The sequence below is a fragment of the Ochlerotatus camptorhynchus genome, unplaced genomic scaffold (genome assembly GCF_037179485.1).
Source record: "Ochlerotatus camptorhynchus isolate MF236.1 unplaced genomic scaffold, CSIRO-AGI_Acam_v1.1 ptg000139l, whole genome shotgun sequence".
Taxonomy (NCBI): Eukaryota; Metazoa; Arthropoda; class Insecta; order Diptera; family Culicidae; genus Ochlerotatus; species Ochlerotatus camptorhynchus.
In genome coordinates this window covers 1274920-1293886 of record NW_027040629.1, presented here as the reverse complement: position 1 = coordinate 1293886, position 18967 = coordinate 1274920, and the positions used below count along the sequence as shown (strand labels likewise).

The window sequence follows — 18967 nt, the reverse complement described above, 5'->3', positions numbered from 1 at the left end:
TGGAATTCGCGATTCCCAACGTTTTAGCAATGGAACGATGCGAGAGATCCTTGTTCGCGTGATGAATGCGCAAGATTTTATCACGCACGAGCTGTTCTTTCGACTCCATTTCCGCGAGTTTTGATCACAGGACTTTAAAACTTGCAGGATGTAAATAATGCACTATGAACTAAATCCACCCAAATTTTCATTAAATTCTACCCAACGGTTAAAAAGTTAGAGCAATTTCATAGTGTGGCAATTTCATCGTGGACACCCTTTATGTTGGTGAATTACACACAACTGGCGGTAAAACTCCTATATATGCAATTATATTAACATCCAAAGTTCATCCTTTTTTCCATATTCTGCTCAAAAGAAACGTTCTTCCCCACCCCCATGCATAATAAAATGTCGGGAAATCCTGTCAGATGCGGGGCTTACAAAGTATGTTTTGTGCAGAATATGTAAAAAAGAAGGGACTTCGGATGTATTTTTTCTGCAAACTATGTAAACAAGGAGGAACGTCGGATGTCAACCTAAATGCATATATCATGCATCATAGATAGAGATAGATAGATAGATTCTACGACATACTGCGGTCGTGTCTAGGACACAACCCTTTAATTTTTTTCTGATATAATGAGCCTACTGGCCTAGTGGCGACCGATTTTGCTTACTGAGCAGAAGACTTCGGTACACACCCAAGCTCGTTCCCACTATTGAATCTTTAGGACATCAATTCAGCATATCGTTTATCAGAACGAATCCTGCTGCAATCCCAACCCTTTTATCCAACATCCCAGTGAGTTCTCGTGGAAGTGCAGAGGTGTTCTCGGCCTTCATTAAAGCGAGTATTACTTCAACATATTCAACAACCAGTATTCCGACGTGTATTGTCTTGTTTAGATAATCAGTACTACCGTAACATAGGTATTGACATTGGATTTCACACGTCTTGCCGTCTGTGACCGATAGCCATCCATACAAGCTATCTCATCTGTATAAAACATTCCCAATCGATAGAACTCTGCTCGATCAGGCTTGACAGTTTGATTACGACATCATAGACTCAAATTGAATATGAACAATCGACCCGGAATGAAGATGAAACACAGACAAGATGAAATTTGCTGATGTCTGTATGTGCGTCTGTGGACGCGTTTAATCTAGGCAAGCTTTTTCCGAGATGGCTTATCCGATCAATACGGTTGATACCTACATGGCGTAAACTCCTGTTTTTCAGTCAGGGGAAGGCCTAATGTTTAGTTTGGGCGTTATCATCTGAAGAAGAAATCGTACATATTTGTATTGTGTTGATGCCAAGAGTTTTCATACTTTACAACGGCCGATGAGATCAACCCAAATTATAGTTCAGTTTATTCTTAATCGCAAAAAAGGCAGGAACTGAGCGATGAATAAATCGTCCCCATGTTTTAAAACCTCTATAAACTGCTGGAAAATGAGTAAAATTTAAGAAAATTTTACTCAGTCTAGTAGTAGTACCAATAGATCGAGAAAATCCAATAGTTACTGTTATCATATTTTGGAATTTTTTCCTTGAAAAAGTAAATTTACTCATTGCTGAATTCCTGCACTTTTTGTGATTTATGCGTAAAATAAAATCAAATTTGGGTTGATCTCGTTGGCCGTGTACAGCGAGTTTTTCCACCTTTCTTTTATTTTTTTTCCTTTGATTTGTTTTCCGTCGATCTTGTTTTCCGTACTGAGTACCAATGCTACCGACGCCAGGGAGGCAGCTCCCACACCTGGACCCTACCTATCGACCCATCAACTCATGAACCGGGGGCCAACGGCTTTACTTCCTTTCCGAAGGAAGACGTGATCAAAGATTTTGTGCCTCAGAAAATCCCGGCGGCGCCGACTGGGATTGAACCCAGGCCTGCTGGGGTGAGAGATAATCACGCCTACCTCTTCACCACCGGCGCCGCTATTTTCCACCTTTCTGCAGACGTTGATTCTAAGCATTCATATTTCAATAAGATCTACTCATTTCCATTAGAATTAGGGCTACCCAATATTGAGCAAACAAGATTGTAACTGACAAGATGATCGAGGTAGGCCGTGCATTGAAACTGACGTGTTTTGAATTTGCTGCTGCTTTATTTTCTGAGAAGTTTATTGAAAATTTAGTACAATAAGTCCTTTAGCTGGTGCATTTTGGACACCAGAAAGCTTTTTCAATATTTTCGCGTGTGTTTATTAGTGCTGTGTTTGGTTATTTAAAAAAAAAATGATTGAAAGAGTTTATAACATTACCGCGAGTGAACATACCGGGTTTTTTCTTCTTCCTTCGCCGCCGCCGTGAAATGTTGCGAAAAAGCAGATCTCCGCTGAATTTTCTAATGTACGCGCTGTTGAATCGTGTCCATTTGGGTTTAGTTACAAGTGCATAATGATCCGGAAGCCGGACGATCTACGGAAGGAAATTGCTGGTGAAGGAAGCACGGAATGAAATACGAAGCGTTAGAGAAAATGTCCAAGGGATTCCAAAATAAGCAATTGACGACGGCGGAAGAGCAGAATATGGTGAGAGCTTTCCAATTATTTAAAAAAAATAAATAAATATCAAAATTAAACTAAATACATGCCAGGTTTGAAAAAAATATTTTCGAACCTGGAAGTGTGTATATATAACCAATATCCATTTGATAACGGTGATGCATACATGCGGGGCTTATTGTGAGTGAAAGTAACCTCGGAATGGGCGTGACTCTCCAGACATTCTGAAATGGGTTACTGGATCTGCAATAGAGCTATCACCTTCTAACTCCCGGACTAAAGCTGTCTACAATGACCATAAATGCGACATTGTAGAGAGAGTTCTTCCATAATAACACTGCCGGCCAGTGGGGGTTAGAGGGAATACACACACACACACACAACAAGATTGTAACTGACAAGATAACAACAGATCATTCGGATTCAGGTCGATGTTGTTCATTCGTCATCTTGTCAGTCCCAACTTTGTTTACTCAATTTTGGTGGATATGAGTAGATCATACTAGAACTTACTTAGAAATAGCTTGCACCCGTGCATAAACTGAGCAATACGCATAACCTTGGGCTAGGCATCCAAAGCGGACGTACTTACCTCACCAGTCAGGCTAAGGCCTTGTTGTCCTCTGCTATCCGAAGAAGTCGTCTTCACTCTACTCGATCCATGACCACAGTTCGCCAGTCTCGTAGTCTGCGATGGATCCTCAGGTCACCTTCTACTTGGTCGATCTACCTTGCCCGCTGCGCACCTCTTCTTCTTGTTCCTGTTGGGTCGCTTTCTAGAACCATTTTCACCCAGCCCACCGTAGTCACCCAATTTTTGCAATGTGGACGATGGATGATTCTCCTAGCAGCTGGTGCAATTCGTGGTTCATTCGCCTCCTCCACGTTCCGTCATCCATCTGCACTCCACCGTAGATGGTACGCAACACCTTCCGTTCGAAAACACATAGGTCCTCCACGAGCATAGTCCAGGTCTCGTGGCTGTAGAGGACCACCGGTCTAATCAGCGTCTTGTAGACAGTCAACTTCGTGCGGCGGCGAATTTTATACGACCGGAGCGTCCTCCGGAGTCCAAAGTAGGCACGATTCCCTGCCATAATGCATCTTTGAATTTCTCTGTTGGTATCATTTTCGGCGGTCCTCAGTGAGCCCAAATACACGAACTCATCGACCACCTCGATTTCGTCACCGTTAATCTGAACTCGGGGTGGGAGGCTAACATTGTCTTCCCTAGAACCTCTTCCTTTCATGTAAAGGGTGATACGGTCAAAATTTGGTCAATATCAACTTGACGTATTTCTTTCAATTTTGCATTTAAAAAACCTGAACACCCCTCATTTTGAAGGTGTGTGTGTGTAGAATATTGTTCCTATTTTGATTTTGGAATTCACTCTTCAGTTGTCAAAATGCCGTCCAAGCAAGAAGAGCAGCGTATCAAAATTTTGCTCGCGCATCGCGAAAATCCGAGCTACTCGCACGCAAAGTTGGCAAAATCGCTAAAAGTTGCCAAATCAACCGTTACAAATGTAATTAAAGTGTTTGGGGAACGTTTGTCGACAGTCAGGAAGTCTGGATCGGGGGGAAATCGAAAACCGGAAGCCGCTGAGACGACAAAGAGAGTTGCCGGTAGTTTCAAGCGAAACCCTAACCTCTCTCTCCGAGATGCCGCAAATAAGCTGGGTGTATCGTCTACAACCGTGCATCGAGCCAAAAAACGAGCCGAACTATCGACTTACAAGAAGGTAGTGACTCCAAATCGCGATGATAAACAAAATACGACGGCCAAAGCGCGATCCCGGAGGCTGTACACGACGATGCTGACGAAGTTTGACTGCGTGGTAATGGACGACGAAACCTACGTCAAAGCCGACTACAAGCAGCTTCCGGGACAGGAGTTTTATACGGCAAAAGGAAGGGGAAAGGTAGCAGATGTTTTCAAGCACATGAAACTGTCAAAGTTCGCAAAGAAATATCTGGTTTGGCAAGCCATCTGTACCTGTGGCTTGAAAAGCAGCATTTTCATAGCCTCCGGGACTGTCAACCAAGAAATTTACGTGAAAGAGTGTTTGAATAAACGTCTGCTGCCTTTCCTGAAGAAACACGGTTGTTCCGTACTGTTTTGGCCGGATTTGGCATCTTGCCATTACGGTAAAAAGGCCATGGAGTGGTACGCCGCCAACAACGTGCAGGTGGTTCCCAAGGACAAGAACCCTCCCAACACGCCAGAGCTCCGCCCAATTGAGAAATACTGGGCTATTGTCAAGCGGAACTTAAAGAAGACCAAAAAAACTGCTAAGGGCGAGCAGCAGTTCAAGGCAAACTGGCTTTCTGCGGCGAAGAAGGTGGACAAGGTGGCTGTACAAAATCTGATGGCAGGGGTCAAGCGTAAGGCCCGGCAATTCGGATTTGGAAAAGCGGAAGCCTAACTGAATATTTTTCCTGAATTTTATACTAATTGAACTTGAAAAAGAAATTTATTTTGATTTTTTAAATAAACGATTTCACCGATTTACACGCGTTTTCCCTTGACCAAATTTTGACCGTATCACCCTTTATTTTGTCTTTGATGCGTTGATGGCAAGTCCAATCCGCCTAGCTTCAGCCCTCAGTACACACTAAACAAATCTGAATTTTACTGGTGATGTAAACATCCATGCATGCAAACATTCATGAATGTAAATTTCCTTTTCACGTAAACTAGCAGCTTGCAAGAAATGTTGCAAACAAAGGTGGAAAGTTGCATACAATACATGGAATATTGCATGACATGTCTCATAAATTTACACGATTTATAATGTAAATTTGTATGATTTATGACGCTCCATTTATGTGCATCATAGTAAATTTACACTACTTTTTTTAGCTGTGTACGTTTCCGCCATCGTCTCAAAGTGCCGTGCCATAATGTCAATGTCATCGGCGAAGCCAAGAAGCTGGATGGACTTCCTGAAGATCGTGCCACTCGTGATCTATCCCAGCTCTTCTGATCACACGAAAGTTCATCACCTTGTCGTAACCCCCTTCGAGATTCAAAGGGACTCGAAAGTGTCCCCGATACTCGAACAACGCACATCACTCGATCCATCGTTGCCTTAACCTATTTCGTCAGTTTATCCGGAAATCCGTACTCGTGCATAATATGCCATAACTGATCTCGATCGATTGTGGCGTATGCGGATTTGGTGTTCAATTGAATGCTTATTGCCGTTATAAAACCACAATAAATCAGTATGAAAGTCGAAAGGCTGTTAAATTGTTTTTGGATTTGTTATTTATGCAATCAGAGAGGCCATGTTAGGTTTGACACGAACCCTTCATGGAAATTGTGACTCTCTCAAAGAGAAATCGACAGGTGTCAGGTGATTTCATAATTTCGCTAAACATTTTTTGAAGTAATGTGATTGAAAGCAACCCTGCTCGAAATTTTCCAAATCCAGCCTCCAAAAGCGTTGCAATTATTGCTAGGTTCAGATTCTTAGTGGTTCAAGCTCTGACAAAAAACAAAACATTCCGTGTTTCATTAATGCTGCATTTTGTTATACTTTGATGTATATTTGTCTGAAAATGTGCAAAATTCATTAGCAATGAAAAAAAAACATGTCAACGACAGCTACTGTATATATGATAGCAAACCATACCATTAAGGTTAACACTGCAATCTCCATCCAGACATAATTTTGGTTTCATCTCCTCCCTCAAGTTGTTTGGCTTTGTGGTTTTGCAACAAGGCAACTGAGCCTAAATTCCTTCCCTGCCATTCTTTATGGTTGGTAACCGTGACACCCAAGGGAAAGGCTCTCATTACAATCTGTAGGTTTCCGCATGAAGCTTTCCAAAAAAGGATACTATTTCAAAGATAATTGTTCTGTGGAAAGGCATCTCGTCACTACCTTTTCCGTCCCTACTAGAAACACACATCCTTATCTATCTATCTAAAAGGAAACGAACAATCTTTCGAAGCAAAGATATTCTATTCCTCTGGGTAAGGAATAACCCATCTTATCGGTATTGTTGAAAACCTAGATAGGGAAGCGAATTTTCACCCCAATCCGTAAAGGTTGAAACAAGGGAGTTAGGAAAATAATTGAAAAGTCGAATGGCTCAACTTGAATATGCGAAAGCATGTCGGTTGCTGAAGAGGAAAATTCTTAGAATTTTCTCATCAATTTGCCAATCGGTTAACGCTGACGACCAAAACCGAAGCGAATACATTGTATTTTTTGTTTCACTTAAAATGTGTGATTGTAGTGCCGAAAAGTACATCTGAGGACGCCTTTTTTCCATTCCGTTGTGGGCGAGATACAGGCAGGAATTTATTTAATTTGAGTGAAATTAAATTTGAAGTGGTGTTGGCTCCACGTGTGGGGGGCACGTGGACGGAAAGGGTTACAGGCCTTCGGTTCCACATGGACGGTTGACCAAGAAATACAACTCTTCCCGGAATCATTATGAAACTGTTTTTTTCCGTTCCCCTGGGGCACAGTTTCAGTGAGTGGGACAGAGCGGAGCAGATAAACATTTACATTACAGTATGGGTGTAGTGGGATATTTATTTCACAAGAGATACCATTTTGGCCCATATCAAACGATACCAAGCGGAGGCGTCCTTTCAAACCCACTTACAGGTCAGGTCCCTTTTGTCTTAGCAGTCAAGATCAAAGAAATTTTTCACGGCCAAGCGAATCCAATCTTTTTGGATGTGTTTGAAAGTTAAACGTCAATATTAATTGAAATCGTTTTGCTTTTTCTGCCTGGTTTGATTTTATGTTTTGAAATGGGTCTTTTAAATTTTATTACAAAATGAAAGATTTCATTTGCATTAGGAATCGGAATGTTTTTGTCGAATAGCCGTTGTTGTTTGTACCGTTTAATTTCCCACACAATGTATCACTTGGTTATTTTTTTAAGAATACTATTTCGACAACCCCTGGGGCCCTGGGAGCCTCCGTTAGATCAATCGGTTAAGGCGCAATTATAAAGCCATACTGGAGGCGGCTTGAGCTGAACAATGTCTTGACTTCCCTGTGCATACAGAGAATTGTACTTGCAAAAATGGTACAGGCTTAGAAAGCTCTCAATTAACAACTGTGAATGACGCTAAGTTGAGAGTCGGCGTAAAGTTCCAGTGGGGACGAAATAAAGTCAAAAAAGAAGATATCGGCAATCCACAAAAAATATTATTTATCACGATTTTTTGAATTATGGTGGCAAATTGCTCGGAAAAACAGAGTAGGTACAAGGGAGGTTTTCCATTTTGCTTCTGGTATATTCGAGGTCTGGAGGTGTACTGAATAACAAGCATTGTTTTCTTGCCGTCTAACCTATTCTTCTAAACCAAGCCTACTATGATTCCTCTGATTGCCTATTATCCTGATCACAATTTGATGAACATTTTACCATTACATTACCTTTCTTCAAGAGGAAACTTTGTCTAAACATACTTGAAAAAAATACCTGCTCTGTATTTAGAGAAAACATGATGGGATCAAGTATGTCCAGTCTGTGATAATCACGTTAATAAAGCTATAAAAACAAATTGATGGTGTAGTGTATAGTACAAGGCACACTCGCATGGTGGACGTAGATTACGTTAAGCTGTTTAATGAAATTGTCGTGCATTTTTCTTGGTTTTAATTTAGAATTCAGTACAAGTCACCTATTACATCGTTCCTAGGTACAAGTTTTGGATTTCATACTTATTAAAACTTGGCCAAATTCAGGACCTCATAAAACTGCGAATACATAGTCTATTACATTTGGCCTTTAATCGCCGCTGCATGATGAGCAGCACCGCCCAACTAACATTTTCAGGTTTATAAGCCAACTTTTTACGCAGATACAGCTACAAGCAAAATCTAGCAAAATATTTTTGGAGAGCGTTTACTCAACATTTTAACAACCATTATTCAATTTGTCAGTCGCAATGAATAACAGCAGCTTATAAACGCTAATGTAACTTCTATGCTAATATTAATCAACTTTCAACTTGTAGCTCAAAACAAAGCTAATAAAGTGAATGTATTACTCATTTGATGGCTTCTACACAACCACCACTCTTGCTGAATAACATAAATATCAAAAGTGCTTTTTCAACAACTAATCAACCTGTACTCAGCTAATAAACTGTTTTAGCGCTACTTTGGAAGCATTTTTACAGTCAACTAGGTTTATTTTTAGACGTGTGCAGTTTTACAGCTTTTACTCTGCTCCTTTACAAAGCTGAAGTAACTAGTCGAGAAAAGTCATTCATGTGCACTATTATAAAGCCTCTACTCAGCGATAGTGTTGCAGAAAGTCTTGTAGATTTTTTTTTAACTCTATTTGTTTCAAATTCAAAATAAATTACATTTCATTTTAACCTAGGTGCTCCAGTTACTGCAGTAACTTACCAGCCTTAATTGTTATGATATATAGCTAAGTGTTTTTACATTGTTCATGTCTTGGCAATTCAGTATTTTAAACAGGTTTTTTAAACCTGCATGTCAGTATAACAATTGATATCTTAAAACTAAAAACTAAAACTAAATCTTATCTAAGTATAAAGAGAATTAATCGTTGCAATTGAGGATTGCAACGATTTTTGCCTGAAATTATTAATTATTTTGTTGGACGTTTGTTCTAAAGTCTCAACATTCGAAATTCTATGTACTTCGGTAGTACTGTACCAGGGAGGCAACTTCAAAATCATCTTCAGAATTTTGTTCTGAATCCTTTGAAGTGCTTTTTTCCTGGTAGTGCAACAACAAGACCATATTGGCACAGCGTAAAGCATGGCCGGTCTAAAAACTTGTTTAAATATTAGAAGTTTATTCGTCAGGCAAAGTTTGGATTTCCTGTTTATAAGAGGATACAAACATTTTATATATTTGTTACATTTGGCTTGAATGCCCTCAATGTGATCTTTAAAAGTTAATTTTTGGTCAAGTATTAATCCAAGATATTTCACTTGGTTTGACCAGGAAATAGGAACTCCGTTCATAGTGACTATGTGACTACTACTAGGTTTCAAAAAGGAAGCTCTAGGCTTATGTGGAAATATTATAAGTTGAGTTTTGGAAGCGTTGGGAGAAATCTTCCATTTTTGTAAATAGGAAGAGAAAATATCTAAACTTTTCTGCAGTCTGCTGCAAATAACACGAAGACTTCTTCCTTTAGCGGAAATGCCTGTGTCATCATCGAACACAGATTTGTGGCAACCCTGAGGCAAATCAGGGAGGTCCGAAGTGAAAATGTTATACAATATAGGCCCAAGAATGCTACCCTGAGGAACTCCTGCTCTAACAGGTAGTCGATTAGATTTGGAATTTTGGTAATTTACCTGCAGAGTTTTGTCAGTTAAATAATTTTGAACCAATTAAACTTTTTCAATTTAGCAATCAAACCTTCATGCCAAACACTGTCGAATGCTTTTTCTATGTCTAGAAGAGCAACTCCAATTGAGTGGCCTTCAGATTTGTTTGAACGAATTAAATTGGTAACTCTTAAGAGTTGATGAGTAGTTGAATGCCCATGGCGAAATCCAAACTGCTCATCTGCAAAAATTGAGTTCGTATTGATGTGAAGCATCATTCTATTCAAAATTATCTTTTCAAAAAGTTTACTTATTGAAGAAAGCAAACTTATTGGACGGTAGCTAGAAGCTTCAGCTGGATTTTTATCCGGCTTTAAAATTGGAACAACTTTTGCATTTTTCCATTTATCAGGAAAGTATGCCAAATCGAAACATCTGTTAAATAATTTTACCAAGAAAGACAAGGTACTCTCTGGGAGTTTTTTGATGAGGATATAGAAAATTCCATCATCACCTGGAGCTTTCATATTTTGAAACTTTTTAGTTATAGACCTTACTTCGTCCAAATCAGTCCCCCAGGAATCATCAAAAATATTTTCCCGATAGAAAATATTTAGAAAATCCCGAGCAACCTGATTCTCAATATGACTAGTAAGACCCAAACTGAAATTATGGGAACTCTCGAATTGCTTAGCAAGTTTCTGAGCTTTTTCCAAATTTGTGATCAAAATTTTACCACCTTCTTTAAACGCTGGAATTGGCTTTTGAGATTTTTTCAAAATTTTTGTGAATTTCCAAAAGGGTTTGGAGCTCGGGTCTAATTAAGAAACATTATTTTCAAAAGTTTTGTTCCTCAGGGCAGAGAATCGTTTTATAATTTGTTTTTGCAAATTCCGCCAGATAACTTTCATGGCAGGATCGCGTGTTCTTTGATATTGTCTCCTACGGACATTTTTAATACGGATCAATAGCTGAAGATCGTCGTCTATTATAATTGAATCGAATTTAACCTCGCATTTTGGTACTGAGGCAGCTCTTGCTTCAACTATAGAAGTAGTCAGAGATTCAAGAGCATAATTAATTTCATCTTTGGTTTGCAAAGGAATGTTTGGATCGAAGTTATATTCCATAAATGTTCGATATTGCTCCCAATCAGCTCTATGGTAATTGAAAGTAGAGCTGTTGGGATTACAAATTATTTCTTGGGATATTTCAAAAGTTACTGGAAGGTGATCAGAACCGAAGTCAGCATGGGTAACCAATTGGCTACAAAGTTGACATGAATCAGTTAAGACCAAATCAATAGTGGAGGGATTTCTTGCAGAAGAAAAGCATGTTGGGCTGTTTGGATATTGAATAGTGTAATAACCTGCAGAACAATCATCAAACAGAATATTACCATTGGAATTGCTTTGAGCATTATTCCATGAGCGGTGTTTTGCATTAAAATCACCAATAATGAAGAATTTAGACCTATGACGGGTAAGTCTCTGGAGGTCACCCTTGAGAAAATTCTTTTGCTGGCCTACGCATTGGAATAGCAAATAGGCAGCTATAAACGTAAGTTGTCCAAATTTTGTTTCAACAGAAACTCCCAAAGTTTCAAAAACTTTGGTTTCAAATGAAGAAAGAATTTTATATTTGATTCGTCTATGAATAATGATGGCAACGCCACCACAGTGTCCATCAAGACGATCATTTCTATAAACCAAGTAATTTGCGTCCTTCTTAACCTTATGGTCAGGTTTAAGGAACGTTTCAGTTATAACGGCAATATGCACGTTATGAACTCTCAAAAAGTTAAATAGCTCGTCTTCATTATCTTTAAGAGATCGAGCATTCCAATTAAACATGTTTAATGCTTTAAAATCCATTACTGAATTTTAAAGTCATGACAATATTATTTGCAAGTTTTACTTCAGTTTGAATATCATCAAACATGGAGTTAGATTTAAGCATATCAGAAATCATGTCAATTAATGTATTCTGTAAAAATTCCATTTTAGGGGCAGTAATGCTTCCTAAGTCAAAATTGTCAAAATATCCGTTAGAATTACTTTGGCTAGTATTTTGATTTCTACCCATTGCAATAGCAGCATAGGTAGCTCCATTAACTCGCTGAACATTGATAGCAGCAAGGGGAGTAGGTACAGATGAAACATTTGAAGCAGGGGTGATATTTGTACCTACGGGTACGAATGTAGAATTTGTTCCTCGCTGACCGTTGTTAACAGCAGAGGAATTTGTACCTGTTCGGAAACGTGTAGCGTTTCCTACCTGTCGGTTAGAACGAGATTGTAGGATCGCTTTGCGAGTCTTACATTCCCAAAAATTGGATTTGTGGTTTTCACCACAATTTGAACATTTAAATTTCTTAGGATCTTCCTTCACAGGACAGTCGTCCTTTGCGTGAGAGGAATCACCACAATTCATGCATTTAGCTGGCATGTAGCAATTTTTAGTTCCGTGACCCCATCCCTGGCACTTACGGCACTGAGTGAGGTTTTGGAAATTTCCTCCAGTCTTCCTGAAGTGTTCCCACTTCACTCGGACATGGAGCATAAGGCTAGCTTTTTCTAGGGCCTTAAGGTTGTTTAGTTCACTAGACTTGAAGTGAACTAAATAAAAATCATTAGAAATCCCGTTGCGCGAATCGCCAGGACGGGATTTCATTTTCATTTTGATTACTTGGAGTGGCACAACTCCAAGTAATTTTGCCAGTTCATCTTTGATCTGATCCAGGGATTCACCACTGGGCAGTCCTTTCATGACAACCTTGAACACACGTTCAGTTTTGGTGTCGTAAGTAAAAAATTTGTGCTTCTTCTCAGTAAGATACTTGAGAAGACATTTAAATCCGTCCAAGGTTTCAGCCAATACACGGCATTCACCCCGACGTCCAATTTGTAGTGAAAACTTAACTTTCACGAAGCTCAAAAGTTCCATGCGAAGAGCATGGAAATCGGAAGTGGTTATCACAATAGGGGGAATCTTGGCATTAAGCCGGGAAAGTTTACTAGAATTTTTCTTGCATGATGGATCATTCTCATCATCCGTGAACAAATCAAATTGATTACTCAAATTAATTTCATCAGAAGGGGGGTCAAGAGTTTGTCCCTTTCTTTTGCGTTTAGGCGCCATGGTGGCAGTAATTTTTTATCCAAATCGACTTCCAAGCAGATTACTATAAGAATCTGAAGGATCGAAGAGGAATTTTCCAAATCGATATCCAAGAAGGATTACCTCGGGTAGGGTCCAAACAAGGATCGAAGAGGAATAAGAGGAGTTGAACAAGGTAGAAATTTTTTACAGGTTGAGCACTGAAAAGTGCTGTTTAAATTTGTTGTAGCTTTAGGTAGTAGTAACACTTCCTTAAGCAAAAAGCAAATAGATCCGCACGGCAAGAGAGCACGATGCGGACTGAAGTCTTGTAGATTATTTTACGTCAGTTCAAACTGTTGGCGTAGCGAAGTTGGTAGTGTCAAGGTTTTCCAATGCGATCGTCTCGAGTTCGATTCCAGGTTCCGGTGCAGGGTAAATTATTTGGTAGTGTGCGTATAACTAATTTAGATTAATTTGATTCTCACAGCAAAATAAACCCAATCAATTCATCCAACAAAAAAATCGTAAACAATATTTATCCCGGCTTCAAGAGAAAGCTGCGTAGTGATTATTGGATAACCGGGAAAAGTTTGAATAAGCGCCTTTTCAAGTTCGCACACAACTAAACAGCAGGATAGCAGCTGTTTAGAAGCGTAAATGGAAGTGCAATAAGAGCTTGTTCCAACCGTCCCAACAGCTTTAAGTAGCTGACTAAGTTCACCAGATTTGTTTGTATAGAGGTTGAGTTAAGGTTGCCTCATATTATGCACTTGTAACTAAACCCAAACGGACACGATTCAACAGCGTACATTAGAACTAATATACACCATTGATAACTTTCAATCAGGCTGATCGCGCACGAACCCAAGATAATCTTAGCTGAGCGTTGCAACGCGTTAGTTGGAATAGATGGCACCACATGTAACGGAGATAAATTTTATAATTTTCACGTAATACACTTTTCATCACCACTTCTGTACTTTCAATTAACTCTTTTTAAAATCGAAATTCTAAATCTTTAGCATTTTCACAAGACCGAAAACAACGCAGCACAATAAAACACGTCATTTTCGCAGCATGGTCTGCTTCGATCTAATATGATTTGTTTATAGCTTACACAAACGACAACCACATTGTTACCAAGATTACTGAATTTATAAATATTTCTTATGTCTCATTCACAGTTCCCGGAAATTTGTCCAAGGTTTCAGAATATCATGTTGAATTTCTACAATATTCCGTTATGTAGATACTCCCTGAATACCACGAAATGCTTCAACACCTACCCATGCTTCTTTGAAGTTCCCTGAACTTCTACGTTTTTCCTTGCTCTTCAATGAAGTTTTGCGAAGTTGCTCGATTTTCTATTTAATTCGCTTATCTTTTGCAAAATCGCTGAACTACTAAACATTTGCTGACCTTTTATGAAGCTTCATAATTTCACTAATATTGTGTTCCCAAAAGATCCATAAAAATATAAATTCTGCGCTTTTACAATCACAACAGAACTCCTATAAAATTTGTTGCACTTCTGGAAAATCTATGCAGTTTCTGAAGTTCCAAAAAGTTTTCTTAGGTGCAATGAACCTTCAGAAAATTAATTAGGTTTCTTAAAATTAAATTAAATTCCTTAATTTTTTAAAAATTTCCCAACAATCTACGCAGTTTTCTTAAATCAATCTCTTAGGTCATAGCTTCTACGAATTCAAATTATTTCTAAAAAAGTCCCTGAACTTTCGTAAAAACTCGGTTTAAGAATCTGAAAGAGTTTACATCTTTCGTCACCCTTACCTTACTTACGAATGAGGCCAAGGCGTTGATGTTCTCTGCTGTTTGAAGAAGTCGTCACCACTCTACTCGATCCATGGCAATACGTCGCCAGCCTCGTAGTCTGCAAAGGGCCGGCAGGTTGCTTTCTACTTGGTCGATCCACTTTTGCCCGCTGCACGCCTCTTCTTCTTGTTCCAGTTGGGTCGCTTTGGAGAACCATTTTCATTGGGTCGTCGTGCGGTATTCTAGTCGCTCAATTTTTGCAATGTGGACGATGGATGATTCTCCCAGCAGCTGGTGCAATTCGTGGTTCATTCGCCTCCTCCACGTGCCGTCATCCATCTGCACTCCACCGTAGATGGTACGCAACACCTTTCGTACAAAAACACCAAGAGCTCGAGCATTTTCCAGGTCTCGTGGCCGTAGAGGACCACCGGTCTAATCAGCATCTTATAGATAGTCAACTTCGTGCATTGGCGAATTTTATTCGACCGGAACGTCCTCCGGAGTCCAAAGTAGGCACGATTTCCTGCCATAATGTGTCTTTCCATTTCTCTGCTGGTATCATTTTTGACCATCACCAGTGATGTGAGTTGATCACCTCAATTTCGTTACCATCAACCTGAACTAGAGGTGGGAGGCTTACATTGTCTTCCCTAGCAGCTATTCCTCTCATGTATTTCGTCTTCGATGCGTTGATGGTGCAACAACCCCAAATTCTAACATCAATCCTTATAGTGAATTATTCGTAATGGTTCTATACAATGTTAACATTAAATATCAATTGCAACAAGAATGGTATAACTCAACTAAACGCATAATTAACGTAAGTCAGTTAGGCAAATTTTCATATCAGCAAAACGCGTGATAAAACTTGTTAACACATATGATTTAGCCAAATGACAAAATTAAGTTAAAGTATGAACGACTGAATATGTTTATCAATAGTACAAAGTAGGGTCAAAAAGGCACAGTAGGAGTAAGAACCATAGTAAGAAGATCAAGTAAAAAAATTAGCAAATATAGAATAGATACCAGCGCATATCCTTGAGAAGAATCTCTTCGATATTATCCTCAAGCTGGTTAAGTAAGAGGGGATGCAAAGGCCTCAAATTCCAATATCAATCTGAGTAAGAAATTAACCAGTAATAGACCCCCATACGGTAGGAGCAAATACACAACTTAACAGCAGCAGTGACAATGTCGCACACTTCCAGGGTCAGTTGTTTATAAACAGTTGCTACCGCGTCGTCATCGATGCGCGCTGGCTTAACTAGGTGCTTCGAGAAAGGTCAAAGTAAACATTGGTGAGTAAGCATCATACATAGCCGTTCCTACCGCGAGGAGCATTAATTCTTGTTAAATAAAAACAGACACCGACTTTCCAAGAGAAAAACTATCTGTCTCGCTTTATATGTACATACTGGAGAAAAACTATTGTGTAGAGTTTAAGTAACAAATTCATGTATAAAAGGTTTCGAATAATAAAGAATCGGGGCAGTTGTTCTGATAAGTTTATTATCCGAGGTTTGCTAGGTGCGGACGAGAACAGTTCCAACCTCAGGATAACTGATTCATCAAAGAGCTTTTTCCATACAGTAGAAATGGAATTGCACTGTCTTTCATTTTGCGGAGAAAGAAAGACCACGCGAGTTGTTGCTCTACGTTGGGCACTTCAACACGGGAGTGAAACATGGATGCGCAACGGAGTATGGGCGCTTCAGATGGCATGTCCAATCCGCCTAGCTTCAGCCTTCAGTCTGATGTACGTCTCTGCCATCGTCTCAAAGTTCCGTGCCAGGATGTCGATGTCATCAGCGAAGCCAAGAAGCTGTATGGAATTCCTGAAGATCGAGCCACTCGTGTCAGCCCTTCACACCTTCTAACGTGATGTTGAATAGCAAACACGAAAGTTCATCACCTTGCCGTAGCCCCCTTCAAGATTCAAAGGGACTCGAGAGTGTGCCCGATACTCGAAACCCGTATTCGTGCATAATCTGCCATTGCTGATCTCGATCGATCTGCCGAATCACGAAAATTTGGTCCGTGCTAGCGCGGGTACCCATGAATCCCACCTGGTATTGCACCACAAACCCTCTTGCAAATGGTGACAGACTGCGACTTAGAATTTGGGAGAGTACCTTGTAGGCGGCGCTTAGCAGTGTGATCACGCGGTAGTTGCAGCAATCCAACTTGTCGCCCTTTTTGTAGATTGGGCATACGACACCTTTCAGCCACTCCTCCGGTAATATCTCCTTCTCCCAAATCTTGGCAATTACCCAGTACAGCGCTCTAGCCAGTGCTTCAGCACCGTTTTTGAATAGCTCATTTGGTAGTTGGTTGATCTACAACCAACTGATCTCCTCCTCAACTTCTTGAAGATCAGGGGCCGGTATCCTGACGTCTTTTGCGCGTGCTCCAAGGTCTGTTGCCGTGCCACCTTCTGCTGCATCACCGTTGAGGTGCTCGTCATAGTACTGATTCCACCTCTCAATAACCTCACACCTCCAGGATCGCAGTGTCCCTCCAGGCATTTAGCTGCGCCACGCTGCTCTTCCGTGGGTAATGCAGTTTCCATCTGCTGCACGTAATCCTGGGCAACTCCGACGTCCCGTAATTGCTCAATGTTGGGTCGCAGCGTACGACTTCCACGGGTGTTATGCACCGTCGAGAGTTTTGAGCACATGCAGTACGTGCGGACGTTGATAATGTCGGAGAATAATTTCGCGTCCATTAGACCGTAATCGATTTGGTTTTCTGTGTGTTGGTCAGGTGATCTCCAGGTGGCTTTGTGGATATCCTTGCGGGGGAAAAAGATACTTCGGAATACCTTTCGCCACCCGTAATTTTTAAATGTAGAAGTGAAGACATTGTGTCGATCCTCCATATGGTTTATGCATTGTCATTATGCTCATGTCCCCCTCCCCCCACCCCCTTTATTAATAATTCAAAAAGCAACTTCATAGCTAGGGTAGAATAGGGGACAAATGTACCGCGGGAAAAAACGCCCAATGTGGTTTTTGCTTAGCTAATGCACTCTTAATTCTGGGATTTTTTTTGTTCAGAAATGCTAGTTTAAGTTCTAAACTACCAATGTGGCTTGTCAAATTTATGAATTGAAAGCGAGAATGTTATGAAAATCGCATTGAGCCTTTTGCCCTGGGATGCATTTTGAACTGTTTTCCCCATACCAATCCCTGAAACAAGTACAGCTATCCCTCGAAGAATGCGTTGCCCACTGAGTTCTACCCACCGCTTTTTCCCGGTCTGTTTTCAACATATCGGTCTTGATTTCTTGAACAGCAGTGAGTAGATCTCACTGCATTTAGAACACTAAGTTGAGAGCATGCAATAAGCTAATATGCACTAAGCAATAAGCTTGAAATGCGAATAAGAAGAAGAATAAGATTTCAGTGGGTAACGCGTTCTTCGGGGAAAAACTTTATATCATCAAACCAACAGCTGTTCTGTACTAGGTAGCGCACATCATCCGTCTACAAACGTCAACTTCGTGCACAGTTTTTGTCGCCTTGAAACAACATTTCTTAAACCAGCCGCAACATAACTCAATTTGCCACCTACTTGCGTCATCAACCACCCAGCCATCGATACACGTATCGTTTAGTAAAAGACCACCGAAATTGGGTGATAAATCTAACAAAATAAGAAAACAAATCTCAAGCTGGCACTGACAGGAAAATCAAATAACAACAAACAAAACTTTTTGCTCACCGTTCACAAACATAAACATTCATAACAGTGCCATAAATATCCAATCTTTACCGTTTACTCCCACCAACATAGGTTAGCCGGCCGGTTCGAGGAGGACGAAGAAGCACTTCAAAGAAAAATGGAACGTAAAATGCAATTTACTTCTCGCAGGTTAGCGTGCTAAAGTTTTTCCGGCTGGTCTGAAAAGAAGAAGGAATAATGTAAGGAAGTGGAACGCCCCATCAAAATTGCACAGCTGACACGGTTTTCTAATTTAATAGTGAAGCATAAAAAAAAAACAGAAAATATCTGCATGAGAAGAGTTTTCCTCCTTTCCGTTCGCCAAATGCTACCAGAAGGATGACGATGACAACTTCGGGACTGATGCCGGTGGAATAAAAATCCTAGCGGTGCTGACACTGAAGCAATGCCAGAATGAAATATACTGCTCGCAAAGAGCAAAAGTCAAGCAGCTTATTTTCAACTTTCAAAGTTTCATAGGAAAACGGTTCTCCTATCACACTATTCCACTTTGACTTTGGAAAACCGGTTACCATCATTATCAATCTCGGAAACGAAAACGGAAAAAAG

General features: G+C 40.1%; 1 protein-coding gene across 1 annotated transcript in view; it reads right to left on the bottom strand.

Annotated features, from left to right (window-relative positions):
- LOC135700600 (uncharacterized) overlaps window positions 1–18511 on the bottom strand; it is a 521944-nt gene extending 503433 nt beyond the window's left edge. Inside the window, exon 1 of the mRNA XM_065221136.1 lies at window positions 18449–18511. The gene's annotated coding sequence lies outside the window, so the exon portion shown is untranslated. The remainder of the gene's footprint in view (window positions 1–18448) is intronic.
- Between the last annotated feature and the right edge of the window lie 456 nt (window positions 18512–18967).